Genomic DNA, 20,570 nt, shown 5'->3' with positions numbered 1-20,570 from the left:
CATGTCTCTGAGAGGGGCAATGTCGCTATTGGGGTCGCTAGATTCCTGTGCCCCTGCAGTCCGGTGGGCCCATTATCATGTCCGCACACTCCAGCATCAGATCCTCCAGGAGGAGAGGCGACATGGTGGTCACCTCGAGAGCAAGATAACTCTAACGCAGGAGGTCTTGACTTCTCTGGAATGGTGGTTAGAGGATGACCATCTATCCTCGGGAATCCCATGGGTCATAGTACCATCTAGTATACTAACCACCGACGCTAGCCCCCAAGGCTGGGGAGCCCATATGGGGAATAGCTTTTGTCAAGGAAGATGGAATAGAGAGGAAAGAGAATACTCGTCTAATTTAAAAGAACTGACAGCAGTATACTATGCTCTACATTATTTCCTTCCACAGCTCCAACAGAAACATGTCAGGATCCTGTCGGACAACACCACCACAGTGGCCTACATAAACAGACAAGGAGGTACTCGATCAGAGACTCTGATGTCTTCTGCGGCAAGAATCTTTAGACTTAGCCGAAAGCAATTTGTTGTCCCTCTCAGCTCTTCATATCAGAGGAGAGGACAATCAAGAAGCAGATTTCTTAAGCCGACACACACTTCGGCAAGGAGAGTGGTGCCTCAATCACCAGATCTTTCAGAACATAGTGGCTCTATGGGGGCATCCTCAAGTGGACCTCTTTGCCACAAGGGAAAACAGACAAACAAAGACCTTTGCTTCCCTGTCTCCAGCAGATTACCCAGACATAGTGGATGCCCTCCAGGCCCCATGGAGATTCAAGCTGGCATACGCCTTCCCTCCATTGATTCTCCTGCCACAAGTGATTCAGAAAATCAGAGAGGAAAAGGCGAGAGTAATCCTGATAGCACCATTCTGGCCCAAGAGACCGTGGTTCTCGTGGCTACGAATTATGTCAGTGACAGATCCTTGGGTTCTCCCCTCAAACCCCAACCTACTCTCCCAAGGCCCTTTTTTCCACCCTCAAGTGGACAACTTACACTTGACGGCGTGGAACTTGAAAGGCACCTATTAAGATCAAGAGGGTTTTCGCAATCATTAATTACTACGCTCCTGCAGAGCAGGAAGCAGTCCACAACCCAAATTTATAAAAGAATATGGAAGAAATTCCTAGAGTTTCATACAGCATCTCATACAGCAGAAGTCCCGATAGTCCCTATCTTAGAGTTCCTACAAAAGGGGAAGGAATTGGGCTTGTCAGTAAACACACTGAAAGTACAGGTGTCTGCGTTGGGGGCGCTGTATGGCCATAATATAGCAGGGAATAAGTGGATATCACGATTCATTACGGCATGTGAAAGAATAACTCCGGTTCACATACCCACAATCCCTACATGGGACTTAAACTTGGTGTTAGACGCCCTTACAGAAGAACCTTTTGAACCGATAGATACGATATCCCTTAAATATTTATCATTTAAGACGGCCCTCTTGGTAGCACTGACATCAGCTAGGAGAGTGGGTGATATCCAGGCCCTGTCCATAGATCCACCCTTTTTGCAGGTATATCGGGATAGATTAATATTAAAGCCAGACCCCTCATACCTGCCTAAGGTATCAACAAGGTACCATAGGTCTCAGGAGATACTCCTCCCAACCTTCTTTGAAGATCCCTCCACTCCGGAAGAACAGAAATTCCACACTTTGGACGTCAGAAGAACTGTCCTAAAGTATATTGATAGGTCCGAGAGCTGGAGGCAGTGTAGGGCTCTCTTCATTTCTTTTCAGGGCCGTAAAAAAGGGTATGGAGTCACAAAGAGCACCATTTCCCGATGGATCAGGGATGCCATTCGTTTAGCCTACTCTGCAAAAAATGAAGAACCTCCGGGAAACATCAGAGCACATTCCACCAGAGCAATGGCGGCTTCCTGGGCGGAAAGGGGAGACGTTCCAATTGAAACCATATGTAAGGCGGCAATCTGGTCATCCCCTTCTACCTTCTATAGACACTATAGACTTGATCTTTCGTCTACCTCTGACCTAAACTTTGGCAGGACTGTCCTTGGCACGGTGGTCCCACCCAGGTGATGGTCTCTGGAATCTCTCCAGTGGGTGCTGTCGTGGCGAAGGGTAAAAAGCCGGATTACTTACTGGTAATGCTCTTTTAATGAGTCCACGACAGCACCCGCTCACTTCCCTCCCTGCTACAAATATCAATGTTAAAAGTATATCTGCTAAAGTTGGATAAGTAAAGATACAAGTACAAGACATTGCCTAATCCTTGGCGGTCCTCCTGGTACTCTGAAATGCAAAACTGAGGAGGAAAGGCGGACCGCCCCTTTTATCTTTCCTGTAGGGTTTCCTGTTCCAAATGGGGCGGATCCGATACCTCCAGTGGGTGCTGTCGTGGACTCATTAAAAGAGCATTACCGGTAAGTAATCCGGCTTATTAACGTAATTTCAGTATCTTGCTTGAAGTCTTCATTCCCTATTCTTATACCAAATCTGGTAATTTTCCTATCCTATAATATCACAGCGTACCATAGCAGTCAGTAATATCCATATAATTATTATCAGACTTTGTACCGTATATGGATTTCAATGATTGAAATAATAAAACAATAATAAGTGATAATACATTATTATCCATATTCTTCATGTGATAGAACATTTTTTTATGTCATAGGTGTAATTACCTTTTTCAACCCATAGGTATCACTGTGTTTTATGTAACAAGTGTTTTCATCTTTATTAATAAGGAATATATTTATTATACTGATAATATGTAGGAATGTATAGCCATGAACCAAAATAAGAATATATGAGTGAGCGAATGAATGAATAAAAAATTGTTGCATATAACTCAGAAGTGAAACATTTTCCTTTGTAATAGAACCATATCATCGATATAGTTAATGAAGCAATATTCTATAGTTATAGTAGATATTACCTTACTAAATATTGATGAAAGAAAAAATAAAAATGTAAGAATAAAAATAGATTAAAAAACTGAAAGGAGAGGGAGGACTGGGAGCTTGCATCGCATCCAAATGAAAACCACTTTGGGCTGAGTTCATTAATCCACAGGTGGGTGCACGAATACGCTGGTGAGCAAAGCAGATGTCCACAAGAAGAAGAAAGTTCGTTCAGCACACCGGCATAAATGAAAAAAACTTTATTAGGCTAATATGCCATATTAAAATGCAAAAAACTCCTGACACGTTTCTAGTGCACAAAGGCACCCTTAGTCATAGGTAAATAAAAACAAAATGCATAGAAAAATATATACAGGTTACAAACCAATCACAAAGCTTGCAATTAATTACAAAAAGTGGCAACACATGAAAGGAAGAGTGAGCGGTTCCTTGCAATGATGCAGATCACTCCAGGATTGAAGTTCCCAAGGAAAAAAAAAAAAAATGTACAATAATATAAATGGATATATCTAAAAATAATTAAATAACTCCAAAATGATCTTCCAATGGAAAATGGATTTTCTGCGCAGAAATAAATGATTCCATGCGAAAGATGTGAATGAGTGCCTACGGACAATATATAGAGTTAGTCAGAATCAAAAGGAATTTTTCCAGGACGTCCACCTGACAGCACCATGGAGGACGTCCTCCTCCTCCTCCTCCTTACAGGGACAGGAAGCACACGAGAGGTTAAAGGTCACGTCCCACCCCCTCTCCCTCAGTGTTTTTCCTGTCCCTGCACGGAGGGACACACGAGAAGCTTACCGGAGGGGCTCAGGGGATCGTACGGCTAGTCCAAGCCTTCCCCTGTCAAGAGGTCCCGGGGCCGAAACTCTCCAGTGGGGAGTCCCTCTGCCCCAAAGGCCAGGAGCAGGACGACGCTCCTGGAGGGAGCCGTTCCTCCCTATGGGAGGCTCTCGGCTCCAAAAACTCACCGCCACGGCAGGTGATGGTCGGCTCCCCGCAGGCGGCTGGCCGGGCGGGCACCGACTGATGACTGGCGCAGCCGGCGCTGGGAGGCAGGAATGAGGTCTCCGCAGTCCGCCATAGCAGGCGAAGAGGCCGTAGTGGCAGTCTGCCGCAGATGGATGGGGGTTGGCTCCCCCACGGCGGCAGGCTGGAGGAGGCCACCATAGTCGCGCGCAGAGCAGGAAGTGGAGGAGGCGGCCTAGCGCGAGAGGCCGCGCGTCACATCCGGTGACGTCAGACGCCGGCCTTTGAATCCCAGCGCTCGCTACCGGAGCCACACAGCGCTCGCTACCGGAGCCACACAGCGCTCGCCTCTGGGGTCCACAGCGCGCGCTCCTAAGGCACAGAGCGCGCTTCTGGAGATCCAGGGAGCACGCTTCGGAGGTCCATAGCGCCCTGCGGACCGCGCCAGGATGGAAGGGGTCGCTCCAGCAGGTGGAGGGGTAAGTGCGCATAGCGCAGACCACCCTCCCCCACCCATTACCCCAACCCAGATCTGAGTAGGTGCCCCTTCTGTATTATTAGGAGAAGGGAGCCACAACAGAATCCCCCTCGGGGCGAAGGACCCGGCAAAGGCCACCTCCAAATCGGTCAGATGCCCAGTATGCAGGGTAAAGCTGCCAGACGCATATAACAAGACCCTATGCGGACCCTGTACCTCAAGGGTCGTAGGCGAGGAACAGCCATCCCTCCTAGCTGAAATGAGATCGCTGATAAGGGAGGAAGTTCGGGCCTCTACATCCAGCCTCGCACGGTGTCAGTCCCCCAGCCCAGGGCCGAGTCGCAAACGTCCAAGGTGGGAAGCGGACCCAGAGTTGGAAGAAAGCCCTAGTGAGGAGTCCGAATTCCGGGATTCGGATCAGGAAGAAGGCGAGATCTGGGGGGGATAGACAAGATCAGAGCAGGAAATACCTATTTAGACTGGAGGACACGGACGAGTTGGTCCAAGCAGTCAGAAATACTATGCAGATAGAGGAGGTCCCTAAACCACAGTCCAGGCAGGACTTAATGTTCGGAGGACTGGAGGCCCGGAGACAGGTAGTGTTCCCTGTAAGTGAACACATCAAAACGATGGTCCAGGAGGAGTGGAAGGAGGCAGAGCGTCGACTGACACTCTCCCGAGACTTTAGAAGCAGACTGCCTTTTGATCCTGAGGAAACCCGGGCATGGGAGGAAATTCCTAAAATAGATGTCCCAGTCGCTAAGGTTACCAAAAAGACGGCTATCCCATTCGAGGACTCATCAGGTCTTCGAGACCCGATGGATAGGAAGGCAGACGTCTTATTAAAAAGAGCATGGGAGACGTCGGCGGCTCTTATTAGGGCCAACATAGCAGCCACCTCGGTGGCCAGGTCTATGTTTTTGTGGATGGGGCAGTTGGAAGAACACCTAACCAACAAGACCCCTAGATCAGACATCCTAGCATCCCTTCCGCTCATGAAATCGGCTACAGCGTTCCTATCAGATACGTCGGCCGAATCGGTAAGATTTGCAGCCAGAAACAGCTCCCTCTCCAACGCGGCCCGAAGAGCAGTCTGGCTCAAATCCTGGTCGGGGGACAACGCTTCAAAAACTAAGTTATGCGCCATCCCCTTCTCGGGCCTGAGGGTATTCGGGCCAGCCCTAGATAACATTCTAGAGCTGGTGTCCGATAAAAAGAAGGGATTCCCGGAGGAAAAACCCAGACGGCCCCAGTCCTTTCGGAGAGGCTCCTTTTCTAGGAGGCAGACCGAGTTCAGGGGTCGGGCAAGGTCCAGTAGAGGCTCCTATAAGGGCTCCTTCAGCCAGACCAGGAGGGACAGAGGTCCTCCATTCACATCAACCTCTAGATCGAGGAGGCAATGACGCCATAGGTATTGGGGGGAGACTTCGCCACTTCGCAACAAACTGGTCCCGAGTCACCCACAATCAGTGGGTCCTCAGAACCATGACGGAGGGCTACAATATAGAGCTTTATTCACCTCCCCCGAAAGATATTACCCCCACTGTCGTCCTGGAGGACTCCGCAATGTGGACGGATCATGGTAAAATCAAAGGTCATAGTACCAGTTCCCCCGTCAGAAAGAGGGAAAGGGCACTATTCATCCCTGTTCTCAATCACAAAACCGTCTGGCGAGGCCCGTACCATCATAAACCTGAAACCACTAAATGCCTGGGTCAAGTACAAGAGATTCCGGATGGAATCGGTCCGATACGCAACCCTCCTGATAGATTGGGACGCCGTCATGTGCACCCTAGACCTAAAGAAGGCCTACCAGGTCCCTATCCATCCCTCATCCCAGAGACTGCTAAGGTTTGCGGTCAGTTTACCAGCCCGGACCTGCCACTTCCAGTTCCAGTGTCTTCCATTCGGGTTGGCCTCAGCTCCCAGAATCTTTACAAAGCTGGTGGGAGAAGTAGTGGCCTACCTGAGAGATCAGGGTATTGTGATCATACCCTATTTAGACGACTTCCTACTGGTGGCAAGATCCAGGGAAGCGCTCGTTCGCGACAGAAACCGAGCAACTGCGGTAATGGAGTTCCTTGGATGGGTGATCAATTGGGAGAAGTCGAACATCAGGCCAGAAACCAGGAAAATATTTCTCGGGGTCCTCCTAGACTCAACCGACAGAATATCCTGGCTACCCGAACAGAAGCAGAGGACTATTCAGACCAGAACCAGAGACCTGTTGAGACGTCAGTGCTCCATAAGAGAGGCAATGGAGGTCCTGGGCCTCATGACGGCCTGCATCCAGTGCGTCCGATGGGCCCAATTCCACTCAAGATCACTGCAGAAAGAGATCCTTGCGAGGTGGGACAGAAGTCAGGCGTCGCTAGACAGACCCCTAAGGCTGCCAGAACGAGTAAGAGAGTCCCTTCGGTGGTGGACACGGTCCAGAAACCTTCAGGTGGGCGTATTTTGGACAGCCTCTCCATACGTGGTAGTCACCACGGACGCCAGTGTGTGGGGTTGGGGAGCCCACATAGAAGGGAAAATCTTCCAGGGGAGATGGCCAGTAGACATCAAGACCAGATCCTCCAATTTCAGAGAACTCTACGCGGTCTGGGAAGCGCTACGGCGGAACCAGTCGATACTAGAGAATCGTCATGTCCGTATACTATCCGACAATATGACGACAGTGGCATTCCTGAAGCACCAGGGAGGGCCCAGACATCAACCACTACAGGACCTAGCATGAAAAATATTCGCTTGGGCAGAAAGAACAGTGCGATCAGTGACCGCAGTACACCTAGAGGGTTCCCAGAATGAAGTAGCAGACTACTTGAGCAGACAACGGATCAGCCCGACAGAATGGGAACTGAACGAAGAAATCTTCAACCATCTCTGTCAGCGTTGGGGGACCCCCAGTATAGATCTCTTTGCAAGCCGAAAGCATTCGAAGGTCCCCAGATTCTATTCCCTGAATCCGACGGACCACCCAGAAGGTGTGGATGCCCTGAGTCAGACCTGGGGAGAATCCCTCTCCTACGCATTCCCGCCACTGGCCCTTATACCGGCAGTGCTCAGGAAAATACGCGAGGACCACGCACGAGTGATGTTGATCGCTCCATACTGGCCGAAGAGAAGCTGGTTTCCCCTTCTAGGAGCCATGGCAGTCGGAAATCCAGTCGAGCTACCCCTGTGGAAGGACATCATCCACCAGGGCCCGATCTACCATCCAAACCCAGCAAGACTTCATCTATCGGCTTGGATCCTGAGAGGGACATCCTGAAGACAAAGGGATTGTCGGACCAGGTCATATCCACCCTACTGGCCAGTAGGAAACCGGTGACATCCGCAATCTATAGGAAGATATGGAAAAGATTCTGTCTGGAGGGTGGCAGGTCCGATCTCGTGGCAGGCACCCCAGACCTCCCTAGCATACTAAGTTTTTTGCAGGCAGGTTTTAATAAAGGCTTTAAGCCTAGCACGCTAAAGGTCCAGATTTCAGCCTTAAGCGCCTTCTTCGATTACCAGCTAGCTGCTCATCCCTGGGTAATAAGATTTATAAAGGCCATGCAGCTCCTGCGCCCCACAATTAGGCAGCTCACCCCGCCGTGGGATCTGGGTCTGGTACTCAGGTCCCTCTGTACAGACCACTATGCTCTAGGGGAGAAAATAACCATCTCTGCCCTCACCCGTAAAACGGCCTTCCTAGTAGCCATTACCACGGCCAAAAGGATAGGGGAGATCCAGGCCCTGTCCACTAAGGACCCATATCTACAGATAAGAGAGGATAGTATAATCCTAAGGTTAGACCTGGCATTTACCCCGAAGGTAGTCTCCTCAAAGAATCTAAACCAAGAGGTAGTGTTACCATCGTTCTGCGACAATCCCCGTAATAAAAAAGAACAGCGTCTTCACTCGCTGGATGTGAGGTGCGCGGTGCTAGACTATCTAGAAGCCACCAATAGCTGGCGCATTGACCCAAACTTGTTCATCCTTTTTGGGGGTAAAAATAAGGGGAAGAAAGCCTCTAAGGCGTCTATCGCGTGCTGGATTACCTCAGTAATCTCTTGACGCCTACCAAGCCGAAGGCGTTAGCCCGCCAGGGTCCATAAAAGCCCACTCTACGAGGGCGGTATCAGCCTCATGGGCTGAACGGGCGGGGGCCTCGGTTGACCAAATCTGTAGAGCAGCAACCTGGGCCAATCTGAATACATTCTGCAAGCACTACAAGCTTGACGTGTTGGCTGGTCAGCAGACCGCATTCGGGAGAAAAGTTCTCCAGGCAGTAATCCCACCCTGAGGAGGTGCTTTGGTACTCTCCATGGTGCTGTCAGGTGGACGTCCTGGAAAATAGGTATTAGACCTACCGGTAATGATGTTTCCAGGAGTCCATCCTGACAGCACGGGTACTTCCCTCCCTGTTATGTTATGCTATGTTGTATTTTGATATGTCATATGCTGTAATATGATTGTTTCATTAAACTGTTACTAGCATCATCCACCTTGCGGTACTTGTTAAATCACTGAGGGAGAGGGGGTGTGACGTGACCTTTAACCTCTCGTGTGCTTCCTGTCCCTGTAAGGAGGAGGAGGACGTCCTCCATGGTGCTGTCAGGATGGACTCCTGGAAACATCATTACCGGTAGGTCTAATACCTATTTTTTACACCTCAAAAATTTATAGATGCGCAGGAATGAGTGGTTCCATGCAAAAGGTGTGAATAGGTACCTACAAACAATATATGGAATTAATAACAATCAGATGGAGTTTTTTGCACGTGTAATAAAATATTTCATGCAAAGGGTATGAATGAGTGCTTGCGAACAATATATAGAATTAGTCAACAAAAAAAAAAAAAAAAAAAATTTTTTTGGACTTGAAAAATAAGTTATAGATACGCAGGAATAAAAAGTTCCATGCAAGATGTGTGAATGAGTGCCTACAAACAATATATAAACTTGGTGACAATCAAATGGAATTTTTAGCACAGAAAAATGAAAAATAAGTTATAGACACATAGCAATCAATGGTGGAACTATTGCAGAATGCTTGATAAACATATGAATAAAATAGGAGCTATGAGATAAATTCTATGCTTTCCTACTATAACAAAATAAATACGCAAAATAAACTAAATACGGATCACTGTAAAATTATTTTTGACAGAAAAAACTAAGTACATAAATTTCATTAATAAATATAGAACAAATCGTTCCTGAAATTCATACCGTTTGGAGATTGTGTCTAATTTTAATATCCAAAAAGCTTCACGTATATTTAATAGCTTGTGTCTATCACCACCTCGTGCAGGAGTTTTAACCTTTTCTAGACCATAGAAGGCAAATGAATCCATATTGCTATGATGAGCATGAACTAAGTGTTTTACCACTCCTGAATAGGAAGCGTTTCTTTGTTCTATAGTTCTGATATGTTCGGCTATTCTTTTTGTTAGTTTGCGTATAGTACAGCCGATATACTGAATCTTACACTCTGTGCAACAAATGCAATGAACGACAAACTGACTGTCACAATTGATAAGATGTAATTTGTTGAGAAAAACCTTGGTATGAAAAAATAAATTTAGATTTGTCTATTGCATGTGTGCAAACATTGCACCTGGAACCAGCGCATTTGTAAAATCCAGTGGAAGTAATCCAAGTCCAAATTTTTTCTGGCGATTTTAAGACTGGGAGAAAGATAATTCGCCAAACTGGTTCCCCTTCGGGCAACATAACGGCAGCCAGATTGTATGATTTGTCTTAATTTAGTGTCTTGGTTTGTGACGGGCAGATATTTTTTCACAATTTCTTTAATTTGATTGAATTGGGGGCTGAATGGCGTTGAAAAAGTCACCATATGATCAGCACAAGCTGAGGATTTTTCCTTTAAACTGGTAAATCTTGGTTTGTTCATCACTTTGTGGAATGCATTGCTGACAATTTGATTATTGTATCAAAAAGACGTTTTTTTATGACTTTACTTTCTTGTAAAAACAAGGCATTGTCTGAACATAAACGTTTAGCCCTATTGAATTCCCCATAAGGGATGGACTGGATGGTATGTTGGGGATGACATGAAGAAGAAAGTAAAAGTGAATTACCTGCAGTTTCCTTTCTATAAATGGTAGTGTGAACTTTGCCATTGATAGAATCACCTGTGAGCAATAAATCCAAAAAGGAAACTTGATTCCCTGTGCCACTGATGGTGAATATTAAATTTAGATTGTTAGAATTGAGATAAGAATGAAAAAGGGACAAGTCTGTGGAATTACCCTTCCAAACGAACATCAGATCGTCCACATATCTACAAAACCAAAAAATGTCATTGAAGAATGGGTTGAGATCATAAAAAAGAAATTGCTCTTCCCACCAAGCCATATATAATATGGCTAAAGAAGGTGAGAAATTTAACTCCATAGGGGCACCCAAAATTTGAAGAAAAAATGATTTATTAAACATAAAATAATTGTGACTCAGTAGATATGCGGACGATCTGATAATGAAAGATTTTAGTTCATCCGAATAATTGCTATAATTATCCATATGGTGCGATAAAGCCTGTAAAGCAAGAGAATGAGGAATCGAGGAGTATAAGTTGGTTACATCACAAGTGAAAAAGCTGAAAATTTTTCTGCCAGATAAAATTATCAAACGCATGAATCACAGATGCAGAATTTTTCAAATACCCTGGAATGCGAAGGGTTAAAGGTTGAAAAAATGTATCTACCCAAACACTTAAATTTTCATTTAGTGAACCAATACTAGAAATGATAGGACGGAGTGGAGGAGGGAATTGATTTTTGTGGATTTTGGGTAACCCATGGAAAATAGGAATTACTGGATGGTCCGGTAACAACCATTTAGCTGTTTTTGAACAAAATATGTTCATTTTTAGACCATCCTGTACCAAGTTGGTTAATTCACCCTTGAAAGTGGAGGAAGGATCACGGCTCAATGTGGAATATGTGCAGGTGTCATTTAACACACTGAGAACAGAACTCGGTGTGTTGCACAGAGTGTAAGATTCAGTATATCGGCTGTACTATACGCAAACTAAAAAAAAGAATAGCCGAACATATCAGAAACATAGAACAAAGAAACGCTTCCTATTCAGGAGCGGTAAAACACTTAGTTCATGCTCATCATAGCAATATGGATTCATTTGCCTTCTATGGTCTAGAAAAGGTTAAAACTCCTGCACGAGGTGGTGATAGATACAAGCTATTAAATATACGTGAAGCTTTTTGGATATTAAAATTAGACACAATCTCCAAACGGTATGAATTTCAGGAACGATTTGTTCTATATTAATGAAATTTATGTACTTATTAGTTTTTTCTGTCAAAAATAATTTTACAGTGATCCGTATTTAGTTTATTTTGCGTATTTATTTTGTTATAGTAGGAAAGCATAGAATTTATCTCATAGCTCCTATTTTATTCATATGTTTAACAAGCATTCTGCAATAGTTCCACCATTGATTGCTATGTGTTTATAACTTATTTTTTATTTATGTGCTAAAAATTCCATTTGATTGTCACCAAGTTTATATATTGTTTGCAGGCACTCATTCACACATCTTGCATGGAACTTTTTATTCCTGCGTATCTATAACTTATTTTTCAAGTCCAAAAAAACTTTTTTTTTTTTTTTTTGACTAATTCTATATATTGTTCGCAAGCACTCATTCATACCCTTTGCTTGAAATATTTTATTACACGTGCAAAAAACTCCATCTGATTGTTATTAATTCCATTTATTCTTTGTAGGTACCTATTCACACCTTTTGCATGGAACCACTCATTCCTGCGCATCTATAAATTATTTTTGAGGTGTGAAAAAATTCCTTTTGATTCTGACTAACTCTATATATTGTCCGTAGGCACTCATTCACACCTTTCGCATGGAATTATTTATTTCTGCGCAGAAAATCCATTTTCCATTGGGAAGATCATTTTGGAGTTATTTAATTAATTTTAGATATATCCATTTATATTATTGAACATTATTTTTTTTTTTTTTTTTTTCCTTGGGAACTTCAATCCTGGAGTGATCTGTATCATTGCAAGGAACCGCTCACTCTTCCTTTCATGTGTTGCCACTTTTTGTAATTAATTGCAAGCTTTGTGATTGGTTTGTAACCTGTATATATTTTTCTATGCATATTGCTTTTATTTACCTATGACTAAGGGTGCCTTTGTGCACCAGAAACGCGTCGGGTGTTTTTTGCATTTTAATATGGCATATTAGCCTAATAAAGTTTTTTTTTAATTTATGCCGGTGTGCTGAACGAACTTTCTTCTTCTTGTAAAAAATTGAAAATTAAGAATAAAAATAAGGCCTTTATGTTGATGCAGAGTAGTTATGTCTTCAGTAACATATACCCTTAATATTTCATAATTGTCATAAACTTGTGTTACCAAAATATTCAAATTATGCAACTTTGCATGTAATACTCTTCTTAGTGTAAAGAAATGACTCTTTATAATACTTAATGTTATTCCCAATACTTATACCATTGTACCTTATTAATATTTCTTTTTTATTAAAATGTGTGAAGAAGAGGTATTAATCAAATGTGATGTAGTCAGGATCAAAAACATTTTCCCCCTTAATACCAAAAAATATTGTTTTATGAAATAATTCATTTAGCAAAACCAAAATTAAAATTAATTTATAAGTTGTGTGAATTTATACTTGCTTTACAATTTATTTGTCTGAAGACGTGTAACCATTTAAAATTAATTTGAATATCATAAAATTTTCATTTGGAAAAATTAATTTAAATGTAGATTTTCTTCATAAACCATTTTGTTGTGCGATTGCACTTATCACAATTAACTAAATCAAGAAATAATAATTACTATAGAAATACAGAAATATATGTTGTGTAGATATTTCATTATATATCCTAATATTCTAATAATTTAACTGATCTGCATATTCTAAAGATAAAGGTTTTTTTTTTTTTTTTTTTCCTCATTGCATTCAGAATCCTGAGGCCTCACACACACCAAACGTATCACATCACTCCTAAGCAGCTGCTCATACACGCATCTGTCGCTGTCATTCAGACTGTGTAATATATTTAAGTTTAAACCAAATACCTCACATACAGAGGTGTGATGAATACACGTATTTTAACCCAAATTATCCTAATAATGCATTGTAAACTATTTAAATTTAGTCTTAATATTTCTTTGAATATTCCCCAAACACACATGACATAAATATATGTATAGCTATACTTGACATTTAGGCCTGGAAAAAAATTCCATTGGTTTGCAAAAGTTGAGACCCCCTAAAAATTATTTTCCTAAAGAACAGGGACATAGTATGTATACTGGTATACTTATTATTAGAACAAAGTTCAAATTTCACATGCTATGGTAGTCATTCATGCCATGCAGTAAAGGCACACACAGAACACATTTTAAAATGCAGTTATTTCCTTTTAAGTGTTAAATATATGAAATCATGCAATTATTGCAACTTCCTGTGTAAATAAAGGCATAAATCCTTGTAAGAGAATTTTTCCCGATTAAGCCCTGCTTTGAAATGAAAATTCTAAGGCAAAATAAGAGAAGGTTAATATCATATTCATAATTCTAAATATTATTACTGATGTAGATTTTAATTTTCACTAGAAAATACAGTTCTACAATCTCTACTCCTACAAACACTCTATATATACTGTATGAATATGTATCTATCTACCAAACTATAGAACTACAGAATTATATTCTATAAAATAATTACATATAACTGACTAATACATTGTATAACACTTTTACACATGTAATTACTTTTTCTAGCCAATTCCTACACCCAGTCTTTCCCTGTAAAAGATGTCTTTAAATATTCTTGCTACTTTGAAGTTAACGGATTTTCTGAGCTGCTCCGATGGACCCTTCAGCTCAAAGTCAATGATGTCACTCACCACCTGCTTCTGTCTGTCAAATTTGGCCATCTTTTTTACAGAAAGAAGATCAAAACTCATTTTTCTTAATTCAATCTGTGTCTTTTCGGTGATCCTTTGCATCATTCCATAGGGCTTAAAACAAACGTGATTTTCTTCGTTCTTCATAGATTTGATTTTGGGAAAACCTCATTTTAGAAGGCTTTGCTAATACAGGCTTCTGATGAGATTTTACTCTGCCTGTCTTCACAAAATTAGCACGATTTACTTTCCTTTCACGATTCTCGTGTTTTCTGGCAAAATCAAGGGATTGCGCACATTCAAATAAAGAATCTTTTTGTGACGCAATAACACGAGATGCAGGATTTAAAAACCCAAATTTGCTTACAAAACTCCTTATGAGGGACTGTGTTTTGACATTCTCACTCAGCATTTTGTACAGACGTTCATATATGGACATAAACGTAAAAGTACATTCCTTCCGACCAATCCTTAATTTTTGAAGAATATCAATATCTGGATGATTTTCATTTGATGAACAAAAAATAAGAATTTTTAATCTGTCCTTATCAGTTAAATTCTCATGTGTTTCACCAGATAACTTTAAAGTCAATCTCCTAGCAAAGTTTACAGGGATCCACATTTTGAACAACTGATTCTTCTCCTCGTTAGATAAATCAAATTTGTCAACACAGCTTTCAAAAACCTCAGTTTCTACAAACATGGATTTTGTTATCATATGCAGGAATGATTTTGCATATTTTTAGCAAACTTTTCCTTACTTTACTTCGGAGTTGGGTCTGAGTGATCTATTTTTAGTGGTACGTCTGTCCCTTGTACGTCCTCTACGTCAGTTCTGAAGTCTCCTCCTACTCCTCCATCTTGTTCCACGTCTGCAAGGTCACCTTCAATGGCCGCTACAGACACTTGATTACAGTCAATCTCCCTAGCTTTACAGCCAATCTTGGGAACATCACTATTTTCCTTCACACAATCATTTTTGGATTTCTCTGACACAGATCTATGATATATATATCTGTAGAATATTTTTTAATCTTTCTTTATTGAAAAACTTAGAATCTAACTTCTGATTCTCCATTTCACACTCTGCATATAAGCTAAGCCATCATACTTCTGAATTAGACTTGTCTACAGACTTAAATTTCAATTTACTCTGCTTAGCAAGAGAATTAATGACATCCATTTTATTTCTCTTACCTTGAAATGTCTCAGCTTGTTCCTTTGATGGACAAAGCTGGGCACTTGTCTTCACACGTCTGGCTTCAGCACGTCTGGCACTTGTAGTACTTCTCAATCTATCTGGCACTTCTTAGTCTTCACTTCTAGGTTCTGTCTGATTCTTGTGAGTAGTGGAGTTCCTGATAACTTGCACACATGACTGACGTTAGCAAAGTTCAATCCCCTTTTGGACAAGTTGAGGGAAATCCGCAAAAAAAAATACAAAAATTCAGATCTGGCTGGCTCTCCAATGTAAAATAATGCGTATTCTTGTAAAATACTCAGGACTAGTTACCAGATAAAAATATAGTGGTTTATTTGGATTCTTCCATCAAAGAAAAGATTATTACAGAAAAACATAAAAATAGGAGAAAAAGAGATTGTCCATTAGTTCATAGCTAAGCTTGTAACCTTTCCTGGAACTCTGAAAAGACATGTGTCCTGTAGTGCGTAGCTCCTCTGGATGTGAGTTGGATTAACATACCAGCTGTTCAGTTATGTCCGTGCAGAGATGACATCTTGCGTCTGTGTCTCATGATGGTGAGGGAAGGATCGAGCGACCTCTAGAGTGAGCCATGAATTATATACGTCTCTTAAAGCACGTGATCCAGGTATATATGGAGTTGTCCTGTACCATGAGCCTAGCTTACAAAAATAGCCTATGTTGTGTCAGCTAAAGCAATGTACAGAACTGAGTGTGATAAGAATACAACTCCATAACTAATATATATAAATCCATAACTAATAATATTTAACAGAAACAGACTTGATAAACGAGGAGGTGTCGCATTGTATGTTAGAAACGCGTATATCTGCACAGAGATTGAAGCTTGAGACTGGGAGTTCTGTGGAAACTGTTTGGGTAAGAATACAAGGACAGAACAATGGAAAGGACACCATTGTAGGCATTTACTACAGGCCGCCTGTGCAAGCTGAAGATATGGATGAACTCTTTATGCATCAAATGGCCAAGTTCTCCAAAAAATATGACATAGTTGTCATGGGAGATTTCAACTATCCAGACATTTGTTGGGAATCTCTCAGGCAAAACTAACAGGTCAAGGAAATTCTTATCCTCTCTTGCTGACAACTTTATCTTCCAAAAGGTAGGGGAGAAAACAAGGGGACCTGCTACCTTGGATCTAATCCTTCTAAACAGGGAGGAAATGGTTGAGGAGGTAAAAGTGGCTGGGACCCTAGGAGGTAGCGACCATGCCATTTTAGAATTTTGGATAACTAGAGGAGGAAGACCTGTGAAGACTCAGACTTCAAGGATAGATTTCAGAAAGGCAGATTTTAAGGGATTCGGAAAGAATTGGAGGGATCCAATGGTTGGATATCCTTAAAGACAAAAATGTCCAGGAAGGATGGGAAATCTTGAAAAATGAAATTCTCAAAGCACAGTTGTTAACAATTCCGAAAAGAGGGAAGAATAGGAAGCATTTAAGGAAACTAGGATGGATGAACACAGAACTTAAGCACATGCTAAAAAGGAAGAAAAAAATGTTTATAAAATGGAAAGAGGGAGGCATATCTAAAGAAGACTATAATGCTGTCTGCAGAACCTGCAGGGCACAAATCAGATTAACTGAAGCTGAAAATGAATTGAGGCTTGCAAGAGATGTCAAAATCAATAATAAAGGATTTTGGGGATATGTCAAAAGTAAAAGAAAAGTCAAAGATGCTATAGGATTTTTACAGGATGAAAATGATGAAATGGTAAGACAGGATGTTGAGAAGGCCAAACTTTTCCTATTTTGCATCTGTTTTCTCTCAGAAAGGAAATGTAACATCAACTGTTCTTCACTGTCCTATTAAGGGAATAGAAGAATCCAGGATATCTATAAACAGAAAGATAGTGAGGAAACACTTAGCTAACCTAAATGAATTCAAGTCTCCAGGTCCAGATGAATTACACCCCAGAGTACTGAAGGAGATAGAAGAAATTTTTGAACCCCTCTCCATAATCTTTGAAAATTCTTGGAGAACAGAAGTGCCAGAAGACTGGAGAAGAGCAAATGTTGTTCCTATCTTCAAAAAGGGGAAGAAGGTGGACCCAGGCAACTATAGGCCAGTGAGTCTGACTTCTATACCAGGAAAGATCTTTGAACAAATTATTAAACATGTATGTCAGTACCTGGATAAGAATGAAGTGATTAAACAGAGTCAGCATGGGTTTGTATCTAATAAGTCATGTCAGACTAACTTAATTTCCTTCTATGACGGAATCACTGATTGGGTGGATCAAGGAAATGCTGTAGATATAGTATATCTTGACTTCAGCAAAGCATTTGACAAAGTCTCTCATACAATCCTTATTGAAAAAATGACTAAGTATGGAATGGACAAGGCAACTGTTAGGTGGATTCATAACTGGCTTAGTGATCGGACCCAAAGAGTGGTCGTAAATGGCTGCACATCCAGTTGGAAGAATGTCTCAAGTGGGGTACCACAGGGCTCTGTCCTGGGCCCTGTATTGTTCAACATCTTTATCAACGATTTAGATGAAGGAATTGAGGGTAAACTGATTAAATTTGCTGATGACACAAAGCTAGGAGGGATAGTTAATACTAGAGAAGTGAGAGGATTCAAAAAGATATAAATAAACTGGAGAAGTGGGCAGCAACTAACAGAATGGGTTTTTAACAGGGAGAAATGCAAAGTACTACATCTGGGCAATAAAAATGAAAAAAGCATATACAGAATGAGAGGAATAGGGCTAAGTGACAGCACATGTGAAAAAGACTTGGGTATACGAATAGATCACAGACTGAATATGAGTCAACAGTGTGATGCAGCAGCAAAAAAGGCAAATGCAATTCTACGATGTATTAACAGAAGCATACAGTCTAGATCACGTGAAGTCATTATTTCCCTCTACTCCTCTTTGGTCAGACCTCATCTGGAATATTGTGTCCAGTTTTGGGCACCACATTTTAAAAAAGACACCAACAAACTGGAGCAAGTTCAGAAAAGAGCGACCAGAATGGTGACCGGTCTGCAAACCCTGTCTTATGAGGAAAGGTTGCAGGATTTGGGAATGTTTAGTTTGCAAAAGAGAAGACTGAGAGGAGACTTAATAGCTGTCTACAAATATCTAAAGGGCTGTCACATTGTAGAAGGATCAACTTTATTCTCATTTTACACAAGGAAAGACTACAAGCAATGGGATGAAACTGAATGGGAGGAGACACAGATTAGATATTAGAAAAAACTTTTTGACAGAGTGATCAATGAGTGGAACAGGCTACCACGAGAAGTGGTGAGTTCTCCTTCAATGGAAGTCTTGAAACAGAGGCTGGACAGACATCTGACTGGGATGATTTAGCGAATCCTGCTTTGAGCAGGGGGTTGGACCAGATGGCCCAGGAGGTCCCTTCCAACTCTACGATTCTATGACAACTACCATCTCCAACGCTTGAGGAATTGTAAATTATGAGGTGCTATCAGACTGCAAAGGGCCCATATTCTGGATTTGCACAGGGGCCCCTTCTGTGTCCTCTACTGATCATAAGTCTATTGGAGCTTAAACTGGTAATTAAAGGCATTGTCTAACCTTATAGTGTGGCACGTCGCTAGGATGTGCCATCACCGTTGTCTTTTGCTGGTCCAACCTCTAGGACCTCGCCGGCTTCATTTGGTTCTCACCACTTTGCAGGGAAAATTTAGAAGAGGAAGCAGTGCTAGACCGCCACTGTGTTTTATTCTCTGAATCATTGCAGGTCTCAGTCAATTGACCCTACTGATCATAAAGTGATGGCACATCCTATCTGCATGCCATCAATTTCTCATCTCCTGCACTACACTTTTATATTGCAATCATCTGCAATATACACTGTGTTCCAAATTATGCAAATGATATTTTTCTATGATTTTCCTAAATAGTCGGTACAAATGACAGTCAGTCTAATAAAAGTCATCACCCGTTAGAGTATACATCGAATTTCATTGAAGAAACCTCCCAATGATAACAGTATAATCTCCAAAATGAATAAAAACTCAAATTGCACTGTTCCAAATTATTAAGCACAGTAGAATTTCTAAACATTTGATATGTTTTAAAGAACTGAAAATGCTCATTTGTGGAATTTGCAGCATTTGGAGGTCATTCACTGAACAAAAAAGCTATTTAACTCCAAAACATCCTAACAGGCCTAGTTACATGTTAACATAGGAACCCTGCTTTGATATCACCTTCACAATTCTTGCATCCATTGAACTTGTGAGTTTTTGGAGAGTTTCTGCTTGTATTTCTTTGCATGAAGTCGGAATAGCCTCCCAGAGCTGCTGTTTTGATGTGAACTGCCTCCCACCCCATAGATCTTTTGCTTGATGATACTCCAAAGGTTCTCTATTGGGTAGATGTCAGGGGAAGATGGTGGCCACACCATGAGTTTATCTCCTTTTATGCCCATAGCAGCCAATGACTCAGAGGTATTCTTTGCAGCATGAGATGGTGCATTGTCATGCATGAAAATGATTTTGCTCCTGACGGCACGTTTCTGCTTCTTATACCATGGAAGACAGCTGTCAGTCAGAAACTCGATATATACTTTGCAGAGGTCATTTTCACACCTTCAAGAACCTTAAAGAGCCCTACCAGCTGTTTCCCCCATGATTCTGGCCCAAAACATGACTCTTCCACCTCCTTGCTGATGTCATAGCCTTGTTGGGACATGGTGGCCATCCACCAACCATCCACTACTCCATCCATTTGGACCATCCAGGGTTGCTCGACACTCATCAGTAAACAAGACTGTGTATGAAAATTAGTCTTCATGTATGTCTGGGCCCACTGCAACCATTTCTGCTTGTGAACACTGTTTAGGGGTGGCTGAATAGTAGGTTTATGCACCACAGCAAGCCTTTGAAGGATCCTACACCTTGAGGTTCGAGGGACTCCAGAGGCACTAGCAGCTTTAAATATCTGTTTGCTGGTTTGTAAAGGCTTTTTAGCAGCCGCTCTCTTAATCCGATGAACTTGCCTGGCAGAAACCTTCATCATTCTGCCTTTATCAGCACAAACATGTCTGTGCTCAGAATCAACCACAAATCTCTTAACAGTACGATGATCACGTTT

The 20,570-nt window shown here is 41.9% G+C and overlaps 1 protein-coding gene across 1 annotated transcript in view; it reads left to right on the top strand.

The window, feature by feature from the left end:
- LOC141052109 (putative Kunitz-type serine protease inhibitor) overlaps positions 1 to 20,570 on the top strand; it is a 43,710-nt gene that overhangs the window by 15,722 nt on the left and 7,418 nt on the right. The window lies entirely within an intron of this gene.

The sequence above is a fragment of the Dendrobates tinctorius genome, unplaced genomic scaffold, assembly GCF_039654945.1.
Source record: "Dendrobates tinctorius isolate UK_male_01 unplaced genomic scaffold, ASM3965494v1 ptg000158l, whole genome shotgun sequence".
NCBI classification, from domain to species: domain Eukaryota; kingdom Metazoa; phylum Chordata; class Amphibia; order Anura; family Dendrobatidae; genus Dendrobates; species Dendrobates tinctorius.
Note: the sequence above shows the minus strand (reverse complement) of the source record. Positions and strands in the feature narration are given on the sequence as shown.